Source organism: Dendrobates tinctorius, unplaced genomic scaffold (genome assembly GCF_039654945.1).
Source record: "Dendrobates tinctorius isolate UK_male_01 unplaced genomic scaffold, ASM3965494v1 ptg000060l, whole genome shotgun sequence".
Lineage (NCBI taxonomy): Eukaryota > Metazoa > Chordata > Amphibia > Anura > Dendrobatidae > Dendrobates > Dendrobates tinctorius.
The window spans coordinates 49,802,121-49,822,389 of NW_027361728.1; the positions used below are offsets into that span (position 1 = coordinate 49,802,121).

The following is a 20,269-nucleotide window of genomic DNA, read 5'->3' on the forward strand; positions in this document are numbered from 1 at the left end:
ACTTCACAGAATTTTATAACTTAGTGCTGTAAAAATAAAAAATCATTTTTTTCACAAAAATATTTTTGCCCCCAATTTTTTATATCGTCTATCACAGTAACATAGTAACATAGTTATTAAGGTTGAAGGAAGACTTTAAGTCCATCTAGTTCAACCCATATCCTAACCTAACTTGCCCTAACATGTTGATCCAGAGGAAGGCAAAAAAAAACCCATGTGGCAAACAGTAAGCTTCACATTCGGGAAAAGAATTCCTTCCCGACTCCACATACGGCAATCAGACTAGCTCCCTGGATCAATGCAATATTAAGGAAACTAGTGTATATACCCTGTAATATTATACTTTTCAAAAAAGGCATCCAGTCCCTTCTTAAATTTTATTAGGGAATCACTCATTACAACATCATATGGCAGAGAGTTCCATAGTCTCACTGCTCTTACATTAATGAATCCGAGTTTGTGATTATGCTTAAACCTTCTTTCCTCCAGACGTAGAGGATGCCCCCTTGTCCCCGTCACAGGTCTAAGAGTAAAAAGATCATTAGAAAGGTCTTGGTATTGTCCCCGCATATATTTATACATTGTAATAAGATCACCCCTAAGCCTTCGATTTTCCAAACTAAATAACCCCAAGTGTAATAACCTGTCTTGGTATTGCAGACCCCCTAGTTCCCTAATAACCTTGGTCGCTCTTCTCTGCACCCACTCCAGTTCAGCTATGTCTTTCTTATACACCGGAGACCAGAACTGTACACAGTATTCTAAGTGTGGTCGCACTAGTGACTTATATAGTGGTAAAATTATGTTCTCCTCATGAGCATCTATGCCTCTTTTAATGCACCCCATTATTTTATTTGCCTTTGCAGCAGCTGCCTGACACTGGCCACTAAATGTGAATTTGTCGTCCACCCATATGATAAAATGAAAAGCTGGCACTCATCTTAATGCTTGGTGAGGCAGTTTATTGTAGTACCAGAAAACGTTTCGGTCAATATAGACCTTCATCAGTTACGTGCTAGTATGTTTGAAAGTAGCTTGAAGGAGGGCGCTTTTTATGTTATTCACTGATAACGCCAGTAATCAAATGGGCAGAATGCTGCTGTAATGCAGGATAATCTTAATAGTTGAAAATATCAGCGCAGCCTGGTCCTCCTGGACGTGGGTAAACACCACTTGTCCTAAAGTGCAATTCGGTCGTGGATATATACAATATTATACAAGAAATACTACAACAGAGACCAAAAAATATATCTTGGGTGCTCAGATTGAAGGAGAAAAGGAAAAGACATACCATGCTAGTATGTTTGAAAGTAGCTTGAAGTAGGGCGCTTTTTATGTTATTCACTGATAACGCCTAAAAAGAAGTGATTGGTGCTGTTAAAGTGTATACATAAGGTCACTTCGGTGTTGTTACAGAATGGTACATACCAGTAATCAAATGGTCAGAATGCTGCTGTAACGCATGATAATCTGTAAGGTAAACGTCATGTAGGATGACATAAGACAGCGGTAAAGTATACTGTATATCAAAGTTGTGTGTCGCTATAAATGGCGAGGTAGTTACCTTAATAGTTGAAAATATCAGCGCAGCCTGGTCCTCCTGGACGTGGGTAAACACCACTTGTCAGTGGAGACAGAGACGAGCTGAGCTTAAGTGGAGGAAGGGCGGGTTTATGGCCTTGACAGACAGGAGGGTAGGGCCAATGGGAGAGAGCTGGGTGGTGACAACAGCTGAACTAAGATGGCTGTATGCTCAGAAGCAAAATAGGATGCACTGTAGTGTAATAAAGGGTTATAGCGTCAGGATGCGCTGTTTTTCTGTGAGAAATTCATAGCGATATAGGGGGGAGACTATGAGGAATGTGGATACATCAGAATGTATTAATTATGTGACACTGTTTTTATCCATATGATGGGTGATTATGTATCACTATGTGGGGGAAGAAAATATATGTACATGAATACATGAGAGACATTATTACATATGGAAACAAGTGGAAAAGAGGATGAATAAATAAATACACCAAACAAGGATACTGAGGATGGATCCAAGAATAGAGATGAAATTTTCCATGGAAAGCATATAGTATAAGATGGGTGGAGTCCAACAGAGCCATAGGTGCAGATCACATCAATATAAGTGACTCTATAAAAAAGAGATAAAAGTTAGTTATGTTTGAAACATAATCATAATCAACATTCTTATGAGACAATGGTACAAAATTATTATACAACAGATAATAAATCATAATCTCGGTTTAAACCTTTAGGTTCAAATGTCTCAAGAGTGTGTATCCAAAAGGCCTCACGACATTTTAGAGTGGTGATCCTATTGCCACCTCGTCTGGGTTGAGGGACGTGTTCAATGACCTGGAACTGTAAATGGGAGATATTATGGCCAAAGGTGATGAAATAAAAAGGCATGGGAAGCAGAAGGTTCTTGCACCGAATGGTGGATTTATGTTTTGAGATCCTATCTCGGATGGCCTGGGTAGTCTTGCCAACATATAGTCGTCCACACGGACACTTTATAAGGTACATGACAACTGAGTTGTCGCATGTGAAAAATCCATTTATAGGGAAGCTTTTTCCTGTAAGGGGATGATGGAATTTATTGCCTTTAAGTAGGCTGCTGCACTGCATACAATGCAGACAGGGGAAAGTACCTGTCTTTGGTCTCTGTAGAAAATGTTGTGTTTTGTGAATGGTAGTGCCTATGTCAGCTTTGACTAGGCTGTCTCTGATGTTTGGTGCTCTCCGAAAACAGGGTAGAAAAGGATGCTGGAATTCTGGTATGTCAGGGTGGGCGGTAGAGAGAAGATGCCAATTTTTCCTGATAGACTTGTGGATATAGGAGAAAGGATGAAAGGAATGGACAAACGGGATCCGGTTGGTGGGTCTATTTTGTGAGAGGTTCTTTCAGACCTTGCTTCATCTAGTACTGAAGGGGGATAACCCCTTTCTGAAAATAGTGCAGACATCTCATTAAGCCGTACTGAACGGATAGTATTATCAGAGACAATCCTGGACACCCTATGAAATTGTGATCTTGGAATTGCATTTTTTGTGGATGAAGGGTGTAGACTCTGATAATGTAACAAACTGTTACGGTCTGTAGATTTAGTATATAGGTCAGAGGACAGTATGCCGTTAGGATCCTTGATGATCATGGTGTCCTGAAAATTCATCTTCTTTGAATCGTGACTAATTGTAAATGAAATACCTAGCCAGGAGGAATTGAGTATATCAAAGAAGGAGAATAGGGACTCCAACGTGCCCCCCATATGCAAAAGACATCATCGATAGCGTTTCCACAGAAGAGCGTTGGATTTGAATAAGTCATTTTTGTAGATGATGTTTTCTTCTAAATCTGCCATATAACAATTTGCAGACGGGGTGCTATGTTCGAGCCCATCGCGGTGCCACGGATCTGTAAGTAAAAGGTGTCCTGGAATAAAAAATGGTTAGTGGTTAGAACAAGTGTTAAAAGTTCTATACAGAGGTTCACTTGGTCTGGGTCCATGTCAGAATTGGATAGTAGACGGTGGATGGAGTTGATGCCTTCAATATATGGTGTTTACCCACGTCCAGGAGGACCAGGCTGTGCTGATTTTTTCAACTATTAAGATTATCCTGCGTTACAGCAGCATTCTGACCATTTGATTACTGGCGTTATCAGTGAATAACATAAAAAGCGCCCTCCTTCAAGATACTTTCAAACATACTAGCACGTAACTGATGAAGGTCTACATTGACCGAAACGTTTTCTGTACTACAATAAACTGCCTCACCAAGCATTAAGTTGAGTGCCAGGTTTTCATTTTATCATATATGGTTTGGGAACCTAACTTGGCACCACTACAGTAGTGCACACGTTGTTTTCTACTGTCGTCCACCCATACACCCAGGTCTTTTTCAGTTACAGTTTTGCCCAGTGTTTTACAATTAAGCACATAATTATACATCTTGTTTGCTCTACCCAAGTGCATGACCTTACATTTATCCCCATTAAAGCTCATTTGCCATTTATCAGCCCAAGTTTCTAGTTTACATATATCCTCCTGTAATATAAAATTTTCCTCCTCTGTATTGATTACCCTGCAGAGTTTAGTGTCATCTGCAAATATTGAAATTCTACTCTCTATGCCCCCTACAGGGTCATTAATAATTATGTTAAAAAGAAGCGAGCCCAAAACTGACCCCTGTGGTACCCCACTGCTAACCGTGTCCCAGTCCGAGCGTGCTCCATTAATAACCACCCTTGGTTTCCTATCCCTGAACCAGCTCTTAACCCACCTACACATATTTTCCCCTCTCCCCATTGTTCTCATTTCGTGTATCAACCTTTTGTGTGGCATCGTATCAAAAGTTTTTGAAAAGTCCATGTACACCACGTCCACTGCATTCCCTTCGTCCAGTCCTGAACTTACCTCTTCATAAAAGCTTATCAGATTAGTCTGACAGGAACGGTCCCTTGTAAACTCATGTTGATATTGGGTCATGAGGTTATTCTTCTCCAGATACTCCAGTATAGTATCTCTTAGAAAACCCTCCAGGATTTTACCCACAGTTGAGGTTAAACTTACTGGCCTATAATTTCCAAGTTCAATTTTTGTCCCCTTTTTGGATATTGGCACCACATTTGCTATACTCCAGTCCTGTGGTACAGACCCTGTTATTATGGAATCTTTAAAGATTAAAAATAATGGTCTATATATGACTGTGCTTAATTCCTGCAGTAGTCGGGGGTGTATCCCATCCGGACCCGGGGATTTGTCAATTTTAGTGATTTTTAGACGCCGCTGTACTTCCTGCTGGGTTAAGCAGGTGACATTTAATGGAGAATTTTTATCGCTGATCATGTTATCCGTCATGGGATTTTCTTGTGTAAATACTGTTGAAAAAAAGTCATTTAGCATATTTGCTTTTTCCTCATCCTCATCCACCATTTCACCCAGACTATTTTTAAGGGGGCCAACACTATCATCTTTTAGCTTCTTACTATTTATGTAGTTAAAGAATATTTTGGGATTATTTTTACTTTCTCTGACAATGAGTCTCTCTGTCTCAATCTTTGCTGTCTTGATTTTCTTTTTACAGAATAAATTTAATTTTCAGTATTTATTTAATGCCTCATCACTACCTACTTGCTTTAATTCTCTAAATGCTTTATTTTTATTTCTTATTGCACCCCTTACAGCTCTATTTAGCCATAGTGGTTTCCTCCTATTTCTAGCATGTTTATTCCCATACGATATATATTGTGCACAGGTCCTATTTGGGATGCTAATAAATGTCTCCCATTTTCTTTGTGTATTTTTATCTCTCAGGATATCGTCCCAGTTAATTGCACCAAGATCATCTCTCATCCGTTGGAAATTTGCCTTCCTGAAGTTTAGTGTCCTTGTAACCCCTCTACTACACATCTTATTAAAGGACACATGAAAACGTATTAATTTGTGATCACTATTACCCAAGTGACCCTCAACCCTTACATTTGATATGTGGTCTGGCCTGTTGGTTAATATTAGGTCTAGCAGTGCCCCCCCCTCTTGTTGAGTCGTGAACCAGTTGTGAAAGGTAATTGTCTCTCATAGTTGTCAAAAACCTATTACCTTTGCTGGAACTGCAGGTTTTGGTTCCCCAATGTATTTCAGGATAGTTGAAGTCCCCCATAATAATGACTTCTCCTCGCAGCTTCATCTATTTGCTTTATGAGGATATTCTCTGTTGCTTCCATTATTTTTGGAGACTTATAACAAACCCCTATCAGTAATTTATTATTTTTCCCCCCTCCCCTTATCTCTACCCACAAGGACTCTACATTTTCATTAGATTCATGTATATTATCACGAAGGATGGGTTTTAAGGATGATTTTACATATAAACACACGCCTCCCCCTCGCTTATTTGTGCGGTCATTTCTGAACAGACTATAGCCCTGTAAATTAACCGCCCAGTCATGGCTCTCATCCAGCCATGTCTCAGATATCTCCACCATATCATAATTATGTTCCAACAACATTAACTCCAATTCCTCCATTTTGTTGGCAAGGCTTCTGGCATTAGTATACATGCACTTTATGTATCTCTCTGTACCTCTATTCTTTCTTATATTATTAACTGTTCTAACCCCACCCCCCATGCCACCCCCATCCCCAATTTCATTATTTGTGCCCGGGTCTCCATCTGCACTGTTTTCCCCTCCTATAAAAGGAATACCATCCCCCCGTCCCTAGTTTAAACACTCCTCCAACCTTCTAGCCATTTTCTCCCCAGAGCTGCACCCTCCCCCTTGAGGTGCAGCCCGTCCCTAGCGTAGAACCTGTAGCCAACTGAGAAGTCAGCCCAGTTCTGCAGGAACCCAAACCCCTCCTTCCTACACCAATTCCTGAGCCACTTATTAACCCCCCTAATCTCCCGTTGCCTCTCTGGCGTGGCACGTGGTACAGGAAGTATTTCTGAAAATACCACCTTGGAGGTCCTTGCTTTAAGCTTACAGCCTAATTCCCTGAAATCATCTTTAAGGACCTTCCACCTACCTCTATCTTTGTCATTTGTGCCAATGTGCATCGTGACTGCTGGATCCTCACCAGCCCCTCCCAGTAATCTGTCAACCCGATCAGCGATGTGTCGGACTCGAGCGCCAGGTAGGCAGCATACCGTTCGACGATCCCTGTCTTTGTGACAGATTGCCCTATCTGTTCCCCTAATAATTGAGTCTCCCACTACCAGAACCTGTCTGGCCTGCCCTGCTCTCCTATTTCCCCCATTACTGGAGCAGACACTCCTCCGGCTTTCAGAGGACATGCCTTGCTGCAGCAGTGCTACTCCTGCACTAACACTCCCCTCATCTGCCAACTTAGCAAACTTATTGGGGTGTGCCAGATCAGGACTAGCCTCCCTGGTGCTCTTCCCTCTACCCCACCTTCTAACTGTCACCCAGCTAGCTGCTTCATTGTCCTGCAGCTTCAACCTAGCACCCCCCCTCATCTATCCCATTGAGTGTCTGCTTAGTGAGCAGAAGACTCCTTTCCATATTGTCTATGGATCTCAGTGTTGCCAGCTGCACATTTAGATCCAGTATCTGGGCTTCCAAATGCACAACGTGCTCACATCTTGCACAGCAGTATGCACCCTCGACCGGCTGTTCAAGGATTTCATACATGTGGCAAGACGTGCACTGGATGGCATTGGCAATAGTGGAGCACATCCTAATGGGGATTGCACCAGACAAAAAGATAAGCAAAATTAAATAAAAAGTATTAATAAAATATAACAGCAATTCAGTAATACCTCCCTTGGAAACTCCCTGAATCCAAAGACACAGAATCACAAGTCACACACTTACCACAGTTCGCACTTACGCTCAGGTCACACTCAGCATGTTCACACTCGCTCAGGCAGAAGATTTAAAAGATTTTTTTCCCTTTTACCAGCACACCACCCTGCTGCTCAATGCACTTCCAAAAAAAAAAAATGAACCAAAAGGAAAAAAATTTCTTACTGTTGCCGAGTGCCAGCTGGCAGATCTCAGCAGGCACCTGCCATTTTCTCCCAGAAGAAGCCAGCGGCCTGGAGTACTTTAGGGGGGCCTGCAAGGACAACGGAGATATGGGGGTGGGTGATCGGGGGACCCTACTTCTCTCTCCTCAGATGTGCGATCACATCAGAGAAGAGAGAAATTAAATGAAAAATCAGACTTTTTCGCGGTCGCCATTATATCATTAATAATGGCGATCGCAACACCATGTCAGTAAAAACCGACCCAAATCGTGTCCACTGGGGTCTCGGCTACAGGCGTATCAACAGTTGTTAAGGGGTTATTGAAACTCTCATCATTCTCCTCTGCTCGCGCCAATCACCGGCAGAGCAGGGGAGAATGATGAGTGCCATGTTCAGCACCTGGCGCCGGGGAACAGCGCTTGCTGCAACGCTTCCTCCCTGGCACCCGTCCGTGTGGTACTGAAGCGGCACACACATGCTGATACTGGTACCGGAAATATCAGAAAGTGTGAAAGTTTGGCAGCTGTCACTCGCTAAAAGACGCTTTTTATTGAAAAAAATAGTTTTTGCATCACCACAGTTTGAGAGCTATAGTTTTTCAATATTTTGGCCCACATAGTCATGTGAGGTCTTGTTTTTTGCGGGATGAGCTGACGTTTTTATTGGTAAAATTTTCAGGCACATGACATTTTTTGATCACTTTCTATTCTGATTTTTGCGAGACAGAATAAGCAAAAACCAGCAATTCATAAATTTATTTTTTGGGGGCAATAATACCGTTCAATGGGTGGTAAAAGTGATAAGTCAGTTTTATTCTTCGGGTCAGAACGATTACAGCAATATCACATTTATATAATTTTTTATGTTTTGGCGCTTTTATATACCAAAAATTATTTTATAGAAAAAATAATTGTTTTTGCTTCGCTTTATTCTGACAGCTATAACTTTTATTTTTTTGCTGATGACACTGTATGGTGGCTCATTTTTTGTGGGATAAGATGACGTTTTCAGCTGTACCATGTTTATTTATATCCGTCTTTTTGATCGCGAGTTACTCCACTTTTTGTTCGGCGGTATGATGGTGTTCACTAAAGGGAGTAACTAGTGGGACAGTTTTATAGGTCAGGTCATTACGGATGTGGAGATACAAATATGTGTACTTTTATTGTTTAGATTTTTTTCAATCAACTATTTATTTAGCAATATAATAAATATTGATTTTTTTATAATTATTTTTTAAAAATATTTTTACAATTATTACAAATTTTTTTTTTACTTCATTCTAAGTTTTACACTTTGTCCTACTATGGGACAATCATTTTTTGCAGGCTGATCGCTTCTATAACAAGCAGATGAAGCAGCATCTGCATGCTATAGAAGATGTCAGCGCTTCACTCAGTGCACACTGACCTTAGAGACTTTCTGACATGCACTGCGCATGACAAGAAGTTTCTTAGCTCTGGTAACCTGAAAGTCATCATGATGACTGGTTACCATGGCAGCAATCGGGAACCTGCGTCAAGCTGCAGAGTTTCCGATCCAAAGGCAGAAGGACTATTAGCCCTCTGCCTGCTCCCGGAATGCTGCGATCGTGTTCGATTGCAGTTTTCTGGTGGTTAAAGGGCCAGGAGCGGTTTGGGACCGCTCCTAGTATTTACTGCCAGGTGTCAGCTGTGAGAATCAGCTGACACCTGGCCACGATCAGCTGCAAACCTGTGTGCGCGGCCGATCGCTATGATGTACTGTAGAGTCCATGGTCAAATCATGCCAGGTCACATGGACGGTATAGTGAGTCTGATGGCAGAAAGGGGTTAATGATGCTTCTGTCTGCATGAAAGCTTGGTTGTCTTATCTAAATGAAGACATGTAGCCAATAGATGGTCAATTAATGGCTACAGTCAGCCTGAATAAATACAGCATCACTTTTACTGAAACCAAGTTCATGTTTCATTTTTTCAAATGAACAGCATGTGGATGCAACATATGGAATTTGCTGTCAATTTGAATTGCCACCCCAATAATCAGAATTGACAAAATTGGTCTGCAAACTGGAACAAATTAAAAAAGTCCTCTGGACATTTTTTCTTGCAATCAGTTAGTAAAACTAGACTTGCTTGTAAAAAGATATGAACTGTAAAGTTTTCTTCTTTGCTATATGAAAAAATGTGTAAATGTGGCCTTATTGATATATTTTCAAGACTACCTACTGAATATATTTATGTTTCAGTTTGTACTATTTTCTTAGCTTGTAAATGCTGAACACATGAAAAATGGATATATTATACCTCAAGCTATAACATAAAATCTTCAACTTTTGTTGAAAGGCAGCAAATAGCAAAGGCCATTATGCTGATCCTTCAATTTTCAGGGAAAAAATTAAACCACCTTAAGTGGTTTTCTTATGAAGACAACCACTTTTCATATATCTCTGTTGGCCTATAATTGGCCAGTTCAATCAGCTGTGCTATCTGAAACAGGTAGTAGCTGATAGAAAAACCTTCAACAAAGTACTTAAGTTTTTCTCAGATTGTATTCATTCATATAACTTCCATATTAATTACATTTTTTTAATCCACTAATTCACATATATTAGTCAATATATTTAGAAGGGCTAAGATGCTATTTTTTATACTCTTTACAAAAGGGGCATTGCTCAAAGGTTTCTTAGAGGGCATGTTTTTATGTTGCTCTACATTATTATGCATTGCACATGTGCACATGTTCTGGGTGCACATGTGAAATATCTTTCCAAGTGTTTTATCATTAACCCCGTTTGCACGTTCATAACCCGGCCAATTTTTACAATTATGACCACTGTCCCTTTATGAGGCCATAACTCTGGAATGCTTCCATGGATCCCAGTGATTCTGACATTGTTTTCTTGAGACATATTGTACTTCATGTTAGTGGTAAAATTTCATTGATATATCATGCGTTTATTTCCAAAAAAAAAACAGAAATTTGGCGAAAATTTTGAAAATGTCGCAATTTTCCAACTTTGAATTTTTATGCCCTTAAATCACAGAGATATGGCACACAAAAACCTTAATAAATAACATTTCCCCTATCTTTACTTTACATCAGCACAATTTGGGAAACAATTTTTTTTTGTTAGGAAGTTATAAGGGTTAAAATTTGACCAGCGATTTCTCATTTTTACACCATTTTATTTTTAGGGACCACATCACATTTGAAGTCACTTTGAGGAGTCTATATGATAGAAAATACCCAAAAGTGACACCATTCTAAAAACTGCACCCCTCAAGTTGCTCAAAAACCACATTCAATAAGTTCATTAACCCTTCAGGTGCTTCACAGGAATTTTTTGAATGTTTAAAAAAAATGAACATTTAACTTTTTTTCACAAAAAATTATTCAGGTCCAATTTTTTTTTATTTTACCAAGGGTAACAGGAGAAATTGGACTACAAATGTTATTGTGCAATTTGTCCTGAGTACTCTGATACCTGATATGTCAGGGGGAACCACTGTTTCGGTGCATTGCAGAGCTCAGAACGGAAGGAGCGCTGTTTGACTTTTTCACTGCAAAATTGACTGGAATTCAGATGGGACGCCATGTCACATTTGGAGAGCCGCTGATGTGCCTAAACAGCCGAAATCCTCCACAAGTGACCCCATTTTGGAAACTAGACCCCCCCAAGGAACTTATCTAGATATGTTGTGAGAACTTTGAACCCCCCAGGTCTTCACAGGGCTTCACAGAAGTCTATAACGCACAGCCGTACAATTAAAAAAATCAAATTTTTTCCACAAAAATGATCGTTTCACCCCCAATTTTTATTTTCCAAAGGGTAACAGGACCCAAAAAGTTATTATGCCATTTGTCCTGAGTACGCTGATACCCCATATGTGGGAGAAAACTACTGTATGGGCACACGTCGGGGCTTGGAAGGGAAGTAGTGACGTTGTGGAATACAGACTTTGATGGAATTGTCTGCATGTGTCATGTTGCGTTTGGAGAGCCACTGATGTGCCTACACTGTTGAAATCCCCCACATGTGACCCCATTTTGGAAACTATAGAACTTAGCTAGATGTGCAGTGAGCACTTTGAACCCCCAAGTGCTTCAAAGAAGTTTATAATGTAGACCCACAAAAATAAAAAATCATATTTTTTTCCACAAAATGATATTTTTGCCCCCAATTTTTTATTTTCCCAAGAGTAACAGGAGAAATTGGACACCAAAAGTTGTTTTCCAATTCATCTTGAGTAGGCAAACAGTGGAAATCCCCCAATTCTAACTCCAACCCTAACTCCAACAGACCCCTAACCCTAATCTCAGCCCTAACCCTAGCCCTAACCCTAGCCCTAACCCTAGCCCTAACCCTAACCCTAACCCTAGCCCTAACCCTATCCCTAATGGGAAAATGGTAATAAATACATTTTTTTAAATTTTCTTATTATTCCCTAACTAGGGGGGTGATAAAGGAGGGTTTGATTTACTATTTATGGTGGGTCTTTATGTTTGGCAGCTGTCAGACGCTAAAAGACACTTTTTATTGTAAAAATAGTTTTTGCATCACCACATTTTGAGAGCTATTTTTTTTTCATGTTTTTACCCACCGAGTCATGTGAGGTCTTTTTTTTGCGGGACGAGTTGCCATTTTTATTGGTACCATTTTCTGGCATGTGACTTTTTTGATTGCTTTTTATTCCAGTTTTTGGGATGCAGAATGAACAAAAGCCAGCTTTTCATGAATTTCTTTTGGTGGGGGCGTTTACACCATTCTGCATGTGGTATAATTGATAAAGCGGTTTTACTCTTCGGGTCAGTTTGATTACAGCGGTACCTCATTTATGTTGTTATTTTATGTTTTGGCGCTTTTATGCAATAAAAACAATTTTATATAAAAAATATTTATTTTTGCATTGCTTTATTCTGCGAGCTATAACTTTTTTACTTTTTCACTGATGATGCTGTGTGGTGGCTCCTTTTTTGTGGGACAAGATGATGTTTTCAGCGGTTCCATGGTTATTTATATCCATCTTTTTGATCGCGCCTTATTGCACTTTCTGTTCGGCTGTATGATGATAAAGCATTGTTTTCTTGCTTTGTCTATTATTTTTATTTTTTAAGGGGTTTACTTAACGGGTTAACTAGTGGGACAGTTTTATGGGGCGGGTCGTTACGGATGCGGCAATACTAAATATGTGTACTTTTATTGTTTTGTTCTATTTTCTTTCCGAAAAATTAATTTCTTAGGGAATATTTTTTTTAATTTATTTAGCGATTTTATAAATTATTTTTACACTTTTTTTTGCTTTCTTTTATTGTCCCAGGGGGGACATCACTGTCATGTGTCAGATCGCTGATCTGACACGTCACACAGTGCTGTGTCAGATCAGCGATCTGACAGGCGATGCACAAGGCTTCCTCATGCCGGCGCTTTGCTTCATGTTGCAGGGTTGTTTTGCTGCAGGAGGGACTAGTATGCTTCACAAAATAGATGGCATCATGATAAAAGAAGATTATAGTGCAATACTAAAGCAACATCTCAAGACTATAGCCAAGAAGTTAGATCTTGGGTGGAAAACGGCCATCCAAATTGACAATGACCTGAAGCATACTGTCAAAATGGTACCAAAGTGGCTTGAGGATAATAAAGTCAATGTTTTGGAGTGGCCATTACAAACCTCTGATCTCAATCCTATTGAAATTTTATGGGCAAAGCTGAAAATGCAGGTGCGAGCAAAGAGACATACAAACCTGGATCAGTTACACCAGTTTTGTCAGGAGGAATGGGCACAAAATCTGACTAACTATTGTGAGAAGCTTGTGGAAAGATATCCCAAACGTTTGACCAAATCATTCAGTTTAAGGGCAATGGTATCAAATACTAATGAAATGTTTGTAAACTTTTGACTTTGCAATGAGTAATAAAAATGCTTTAAAACATTCTCCCTCTCATTATTCTGGCATTTGGCAAATAATAATTACGGTAATCCTAACTGACCTAAAATGGGAAATATTTATTTTGATTTTATGTCAGATATTGAGAAAAAAGCATATTTTAACCCCTTTCTAATATCAGATATAATATTCCATCCAAGTGACCTCGACCTATATGACCATGGATGGAATATTATATCATCGCCGATCTCCGCCAGGTGTCAGCTAATTCTCACAGCTGACAGCCAGCACTAGGTGCCAGGAGTGGTCACAGACCGCTCCCAGCACTTTAACCCCCCAAAATACTGTGACCAAACAAGATTGCACCATTCTGGAAGCCGGCAAAGGCTGACAGCCCCTCTACCTTTGGATCAGAGACCCCGTGGTGTGACACGGGGTCCCAATTGTTACCAAGGTGAGCGGATGTCGTCATGATAACATCCTGGTCACCAGAGCTAGGAAACTTGTTGATCATGCATAGTTCATGATCAGCTTGTCTCCCTGTCAGTGCAACACTGACAGCTTCTATGGCATGCAGATGCTGCTTCATCTGCATGCTATGAAAGTGATCAGCCTGCAAAAAAATGATTATCCCATAGTGGGGCAAAGTAAAAAAGTTAGGAAAAAGCAAAAAATAAACTTTTTATATAATTGTAAAAGTATTTTTAAAAAATCAAAAATAATAATAAAAAAAACAATATATCTCTAAATAAATATTTGAATGAAAAAAAAACTAAATTATAAAATACACATATTTGGTATCACCGTGTCCACAATGACTTGACCTGTAAAACTGTCCAACTAGTTAACCCCTTTAGTTAACACCATTAAAAAAGCAAGGCAAAAAACAATGCTTTATCATCACACCGCCGAACAAAAAGTGGAATAATACGCGATCAAGGAGATGGATATAAATAAACATGGTGCAGCTGAAAACGTCATCTTGTCCCACAAAAAAATTAACTGCCACACAGCTCCATTATCAGAAAAATAAAAAAGTTATAGCTCTCAGAATAAAGCAATGCGAAAACAATTATTTTTTCTATAAAACAGTTTTTATTATATAAAAGTGCCAAAACATTAAAAAAAAATATAAATGAGGTATCACTGTCATCGTACTGACACGAAGAATAAAATTGCCTTATCAATTTTACCACACATGGAACGATATAAACCCCCCCCAAAAAAAAATTGTGAATTGCTGGTGTTTACTCATTCTGTCTCCCAAATATCGGAATAGAATGTGACCAAGAAATGTCATGTGTCTGAAAATTGTACAAATAGAAACATAAACTCGTTCTGCATAAAACAAGACCTCACATGACTCTGTGGGCCAAAATATAGAAAATTATAGCTCTCAAAATGTGGTGATGCAAAAACTATTTTTTGCAATAAAAACCAAATATAAAAACCCGCTGTAAGGCCTCTTTCACATGTCCTGATATTTCCGGTACCGAAGATGTCAGTGTCCGTGTGTGTAATACTTGCAGCACACATGTGGCATGCATGTGATGCATCAGTACCACAAAGACAGGCACCAGGGATGAAGCATTACAGTAAGCGCTTTTCCCAGCTGGGAATGGAGCAAAGTGACCGGAGGTTACTTATATGACGTCACCCCCGGTCACTGACGCTGCATTCCCAGCAGCTCATTCACCAATGGTTTTCAGCCGGGACGGTCACATCTTGGCACCATCCAGGTTAGAACTAATTTTCCCCCATACATGGATTACTGCGTTGGACAGAACAAAGGACAGGTATGGGTATATTGTTGTTTTATTATTTTACTTTTATTACAAGAGATCAAGGGCTTTGGTGGAATTAGGTGTGCCTGTAAGTATGGTTCAATTAAGATTAATAAAGGAGTCTGTCATTTTTTTCAAATAAATAGGATTAGTAATGAATGGGTGTCTAATAGACGCCTCTCCATCACTAAGCCGTGAGCTTGATGTCTCCGGACAATACAAAGGAGACATCAACCACACAAATATTACCCCACTTTCCACCACTAGAAATGGGAAGAGCCAGGCAAAGCACCAGAATTGGCCCATCTAATAGATGTGTCTTTTCTGGGCAGTTGTAAGTTGCAATTCTTAGGCTGGGTGGGTCAATATCCATGGGCCCTTACCAGCCTGAGAATACCAGCCCCCAGCTGTGAGCTTTAGCAAGGCTGGTTGTTAAAAATTTGGAGGACCCAATTCCACTTTTTTAAATTATTTATTTATTTAAATAATTTAAAAAATTAGTGTCTGAACCCTCTATTCTTGATAACCAGCCTTGCTCAAGCAGTGAGCTGTGAGTTTTGTCTGATTGGTTACCAAAAATAGGGGGGAACCCATGTCTTTTTTTTAAATTATCATATTTATTTACAGCGCAGTAGCGGCAGATGAATACTCCCATCAGCCGCTCCTGCTGTCTCAGTTATTAACAGCAGCAGGGGTAGGCTGATGGGAGTAATAGTCCCATCAGCCGCTGCCTGCTGTCTCATTTATTACTTAAATGTAACTCTTATCACTCTCCCCTGCTCGTGCCAATTGCCGGCGGAGCAGAGGAGAATGATGAGAGCTGTGTTCAGCACCCAGCATTGGATAACAGTGCTGACTGTAACACTTCTTCTCCGGCGCAGATGTGTGTCAAATGGATGACATCAATGTGTGTTATGTGTATGCACAAGTATGGGACATTTTATGGCCCAGACTGACATTAAAAAATGGACATGTCAGCGTGTTTTGCGCACAGACACATGGTCCATGGAAACACACTGACGTGAACAAATCCATTCACTTCAATAGGCAAATAGTGCTCCGTTCCTCCCAAGTCTCTCTGCATGGCTTAGTAGCACTGCACAGCCACATATGGAGTATTGCCATGTTCAGTAGAAATTGTGGGGCAAATTTTGTTGCCATTTTTACCCACTTCTTCTCATATTTGACAGGGTGAGCAGCAGAAATGAAATAAAAGCAAAAAGTGGTCACTTTTGACCTAAAGATAGGTTTTTTAAACACAGTGTTGCTTATATATGGAACATAGAAAACTTATACATTGAATAAAGTTATTAATACAACACTTTTGTTTTTGTGTCCCATTTTTCAAGATTTGAGACTTTTTTATGCACACAAAAGTCCTTTTTTATCAAATATTGATAATAAATTTGTCTTAATGTGTGTCAGTGAGCACTTCTGCTTTGCCTAGAAAATCCATCCACGTCACAGGTGACATATTAAGATACTGATTAGACATCATGAATATTGCACAGTAGTGACTCTGGCTGGCCACAGTAAAAGGAACCTCAACATGCTGTTATATGCGTTAAATTAGATACTCAATAGGTGACATGCCCAGTGAGTATGCTGCCCATATATGAACTGGAATGTTTTCAGTTTGCAGGAATTGTGTACAGATCCTTGAAACATGGGGTTGTTCATTATCTTGCTGCAACTTGAGGTGATGATCATGGATGAGTGACACAACAATAGGCTTTAGGATTTTGTAACAGTATATCTGTTCATTAAAAATGGCATCAATAAAATGCACCTGAGTTTGCTGTCCATAGCATACACCTTTCCATACCATAACCCTAGAACTAACATGGGCCACTTGATTTAAAACATCAGCAAACCGTTCACCCACACAATGCCATACACTCAGTCTGCCATCTGCCTTTTACAGAAAAAACTTGTATACATCTGTGAAGAGAACATCCATCCAACATGACAGACACCACCAAATATGAGCATTTGCCCACTGAAGTCAGTTACAATGGCGAACTCCAGTCAGGTGTAAACCCCGATAAGAACAATGAGCATGCAGATGAACTTACCTGAGATGGTTACTTACAGTTTGTGCAGAAAGTCTTTGGTTATGCAAACTAATTGTTTCAGCAGCTGTCCACATGGCTGGTGGCTGGTCTTAGAGATGAAAATACTGGATGTTGAGATCCTGGGCTGGTATACATGGTCTGCGGTTGTGAAGAAGCAGTTTGATGTACTGCCAAATTCTCTGAAATGCCTTTGTAGATAGCTTATGGTAGAGAAATTAATAACAACAGCTCAGGTGGACATACCTTCAGTCAGAATGCCAATTACACTCTTCCTCAAAACTTGCGACATCTGTGGCAATGTATTTTATGCAGAGTTGAGCAAATATTATCGATTCCCTGCTTATTCGCAAAGCTATAGCGCTTGCAGAATAAGCTACTTTGAGAACCTGGCTTCCTGGAGCGTGCCGACTGAACAGCTGTTTGGTGCCGCAGCTGCATGTGTCGCAGCTGTGTCACTGTCATAGCACATGCATGGAGAGCCTGTATGTTTGGCTCTCCATGCATGTGATGTGATAGTGACACAGCAGTGACACATGCACCTGCGGTTGCGAACAGCTGTTTAGCTGGCGTGATCCAGGAAGCCGGATTCCCACTGTAGCTTATTCGGCAATCACTATAGCTTGCCAAATGGGCGGGGAACCAAAGACATTCACTCAACTCTAATTGTGTCATAAAATTGCACATTTTAGAGTGGCCTTTTATTTTGACTAGCCTAAAGCACACGTGCAATAATCATGCTGTTTATTCAGCATCTTGATATGCCACACTTGTGAGGTGAATGGATTACCATGCCAAAGGACAAGTGCTCACAAAGACACATTTAGACAAATTTGTAAACAATATTTTAGAGTAAAAGACCTTTTGTACAACTCATGAAAAATGGAAGCAAAAAAACAAAAGTATTGCTTTTATATTTTTGTTCAGTGTATGTTGCTATCCATAGGAGTCAACTTGTATTTAGCTTTCAATTTTTAGAATTTCTTAAATTGCTTAGGAAATACCACATAAAATATTTCATAATAAAGTTGTTAAAGTTGGATTGTAATACTACTAGGTGGTTGATAAAAAGGACATAGTCAAAATGGAAACAGTACAGAGCTTGGGAGAGTAATATAGTACATGTTCCCCATAGACTTAACATTTCTGTAACAAGAAGCTCTAGATCAGGAAAAGTGCAGTATAAAACAGGTAGTTCTAGTAAACAGATCCACCAGGTGAGATAAGATAAAAGGTTCAGAAGGGTGAGGGTTTTTATCAGGATAGTTGTATTAAAATACTTACCCATTTCAGTCTCCCAGATTTACAGAGTCGCCTCTATCATCTATTAAGTCACGTGGCTTAGGCTGGAGACACATGGCCAATCTCATGAGAGATTTCTGGCCAATTATGCTAATGTCACTTGTATCAGACTGTCAGAAATTGATCTGAGTGTCACCCTTAGTGTTATCTGATTTTCTTACATGAGATAATTGCAGCACAGGTGTGGGGAAGATGTAAAACTTATTGTCTTCATCTTCTTCATTCTCTATGTTTAGGGTACTCAGTCTGTACTCAGGTGATATCCAAGTGCAGTATAATATATTACACGCACCCATAGAGCTAAGTCGGTGAGCATGACCTGATTATTGGAGACATCCACAGCATGTCGCACATGTTTTCTCATGTTGAATTGGCTTGAGAAAAAATTCCAGATCTGCACTGCCCCATAGTATAATATTGGGCAGAGTGCAACCCTATAGCAATCAGATTGCCCTTGGCCATGCTATATGCTCATGTGAGTATTTGCTTAGAATCAATCTGTCTGGATCAAACAGGGTTTTATGTTTGAAGTTGTTTTCACAATAAAAACATATGGAGCCTCTGAAGCGTTATAGGCTTACATTAATGGATGAGTGGTCTCAAAAGAGAGGACGGGTCCAATGGGCCAGAGGAAGACCGAAATAGCAATGGAAACCAAGGAAGATGGCCATAGTTAAGTGTATTAATACAACTAAATTGAGTTACTGACATACTTAGAAAGATTTAAAGGATCAAAGGTTCTTTAAAGGCAAACAGATCATTAAATGAATGCATTTTTTTGCATTTCTAACACACATATTCACATGTGTAGTCACTATCTTCCTCCCTATAGAATGTTAATGTCTGTCTAGTAATACAGACTTATAGGATTGTAATACATATGCATTTTAACAGTCCATTCAATAGTCTGAAAAAAAATCCAAAAGGAAATAATAATAGCAGCAAAATGGACTGTCATGCAGATTTAGGGATGAATTGTTACTAAATTAAAATTTCTAGAGCATGTAGTCCAACTGACTGAATCCCTAATTTGTATATACCAGGCTAAAATAAAACATAATATTAAAATAATTTAAACATCAAATAACGCAAAGAATTTCCCTCTAAAATTCCATTTAGGTAACCTGTTTACTTCTTTAGTGAAAGATTATTAACTAAAAGACCTTATCTATGACAACATTTTTCCATGTTAATGATTTTTCAAATTCATTTTACAGATATATTATCACTAACTGATTATCTAGCACACTTGGCCACAAAGAATCAGCAAATAGCCCCGGGAGTATAAAAGCACATCTCTGCAAGTTTAAAGTTCTCTTCATTTGGTTGAGCAGCAGAAGAGAAGGGAAAACACAGCTTGGCACAGTAAGGATGATGGTCATTATTATAGTAATATAAATGTAGACAAACATACATAAATGTGAATTTAAATGTCTATAAAATATACTCTTACTATTCTGAAAATAAAAATCAAAGCAAAGTACAAGTAATTCCTGCTTAGATTTGATCATGCATTTCATGTTATTCATTACTTAAACAAAAGTTAATTGCAAATCAACTTTTACCTAACCGTATAACAGTCAATCCTGCCATGTTCTAATATAATTACACTATTTTTCTATTTTTTTGTAATTATGCCTTAATTTCTTGAGACTGACTAATTCTAGTGTGGGTGCAGATTGTCTTATTATTATGAACTTTACTATTTGCAGGGTGATTTGTGTGCTACATCCA

The 20,269-nt window shown here is 39.3% G+C and overlaps 1 protein-coding gene across 1 annotated transcript in view; it reads left to right on the forward strand.

Annotated features, from left to right (window-relative positions):
* Positions 1–20,269, forward strand: part of SI (sucrase-isomaltase) — a 511,413-nt gene that overhangs the window by 105,461 nt on the left and 385,683 nt on the right. The window contains exon 2 of the mRNA XM_073578947.1: positions 19,753–19,900. The gene's annotated coding sequence lies outside the window, so the exon portion shown is untranslated. The remainder of the gene's footprint in view (positions 1–19,752; positions 19,901–20,269) is intronic.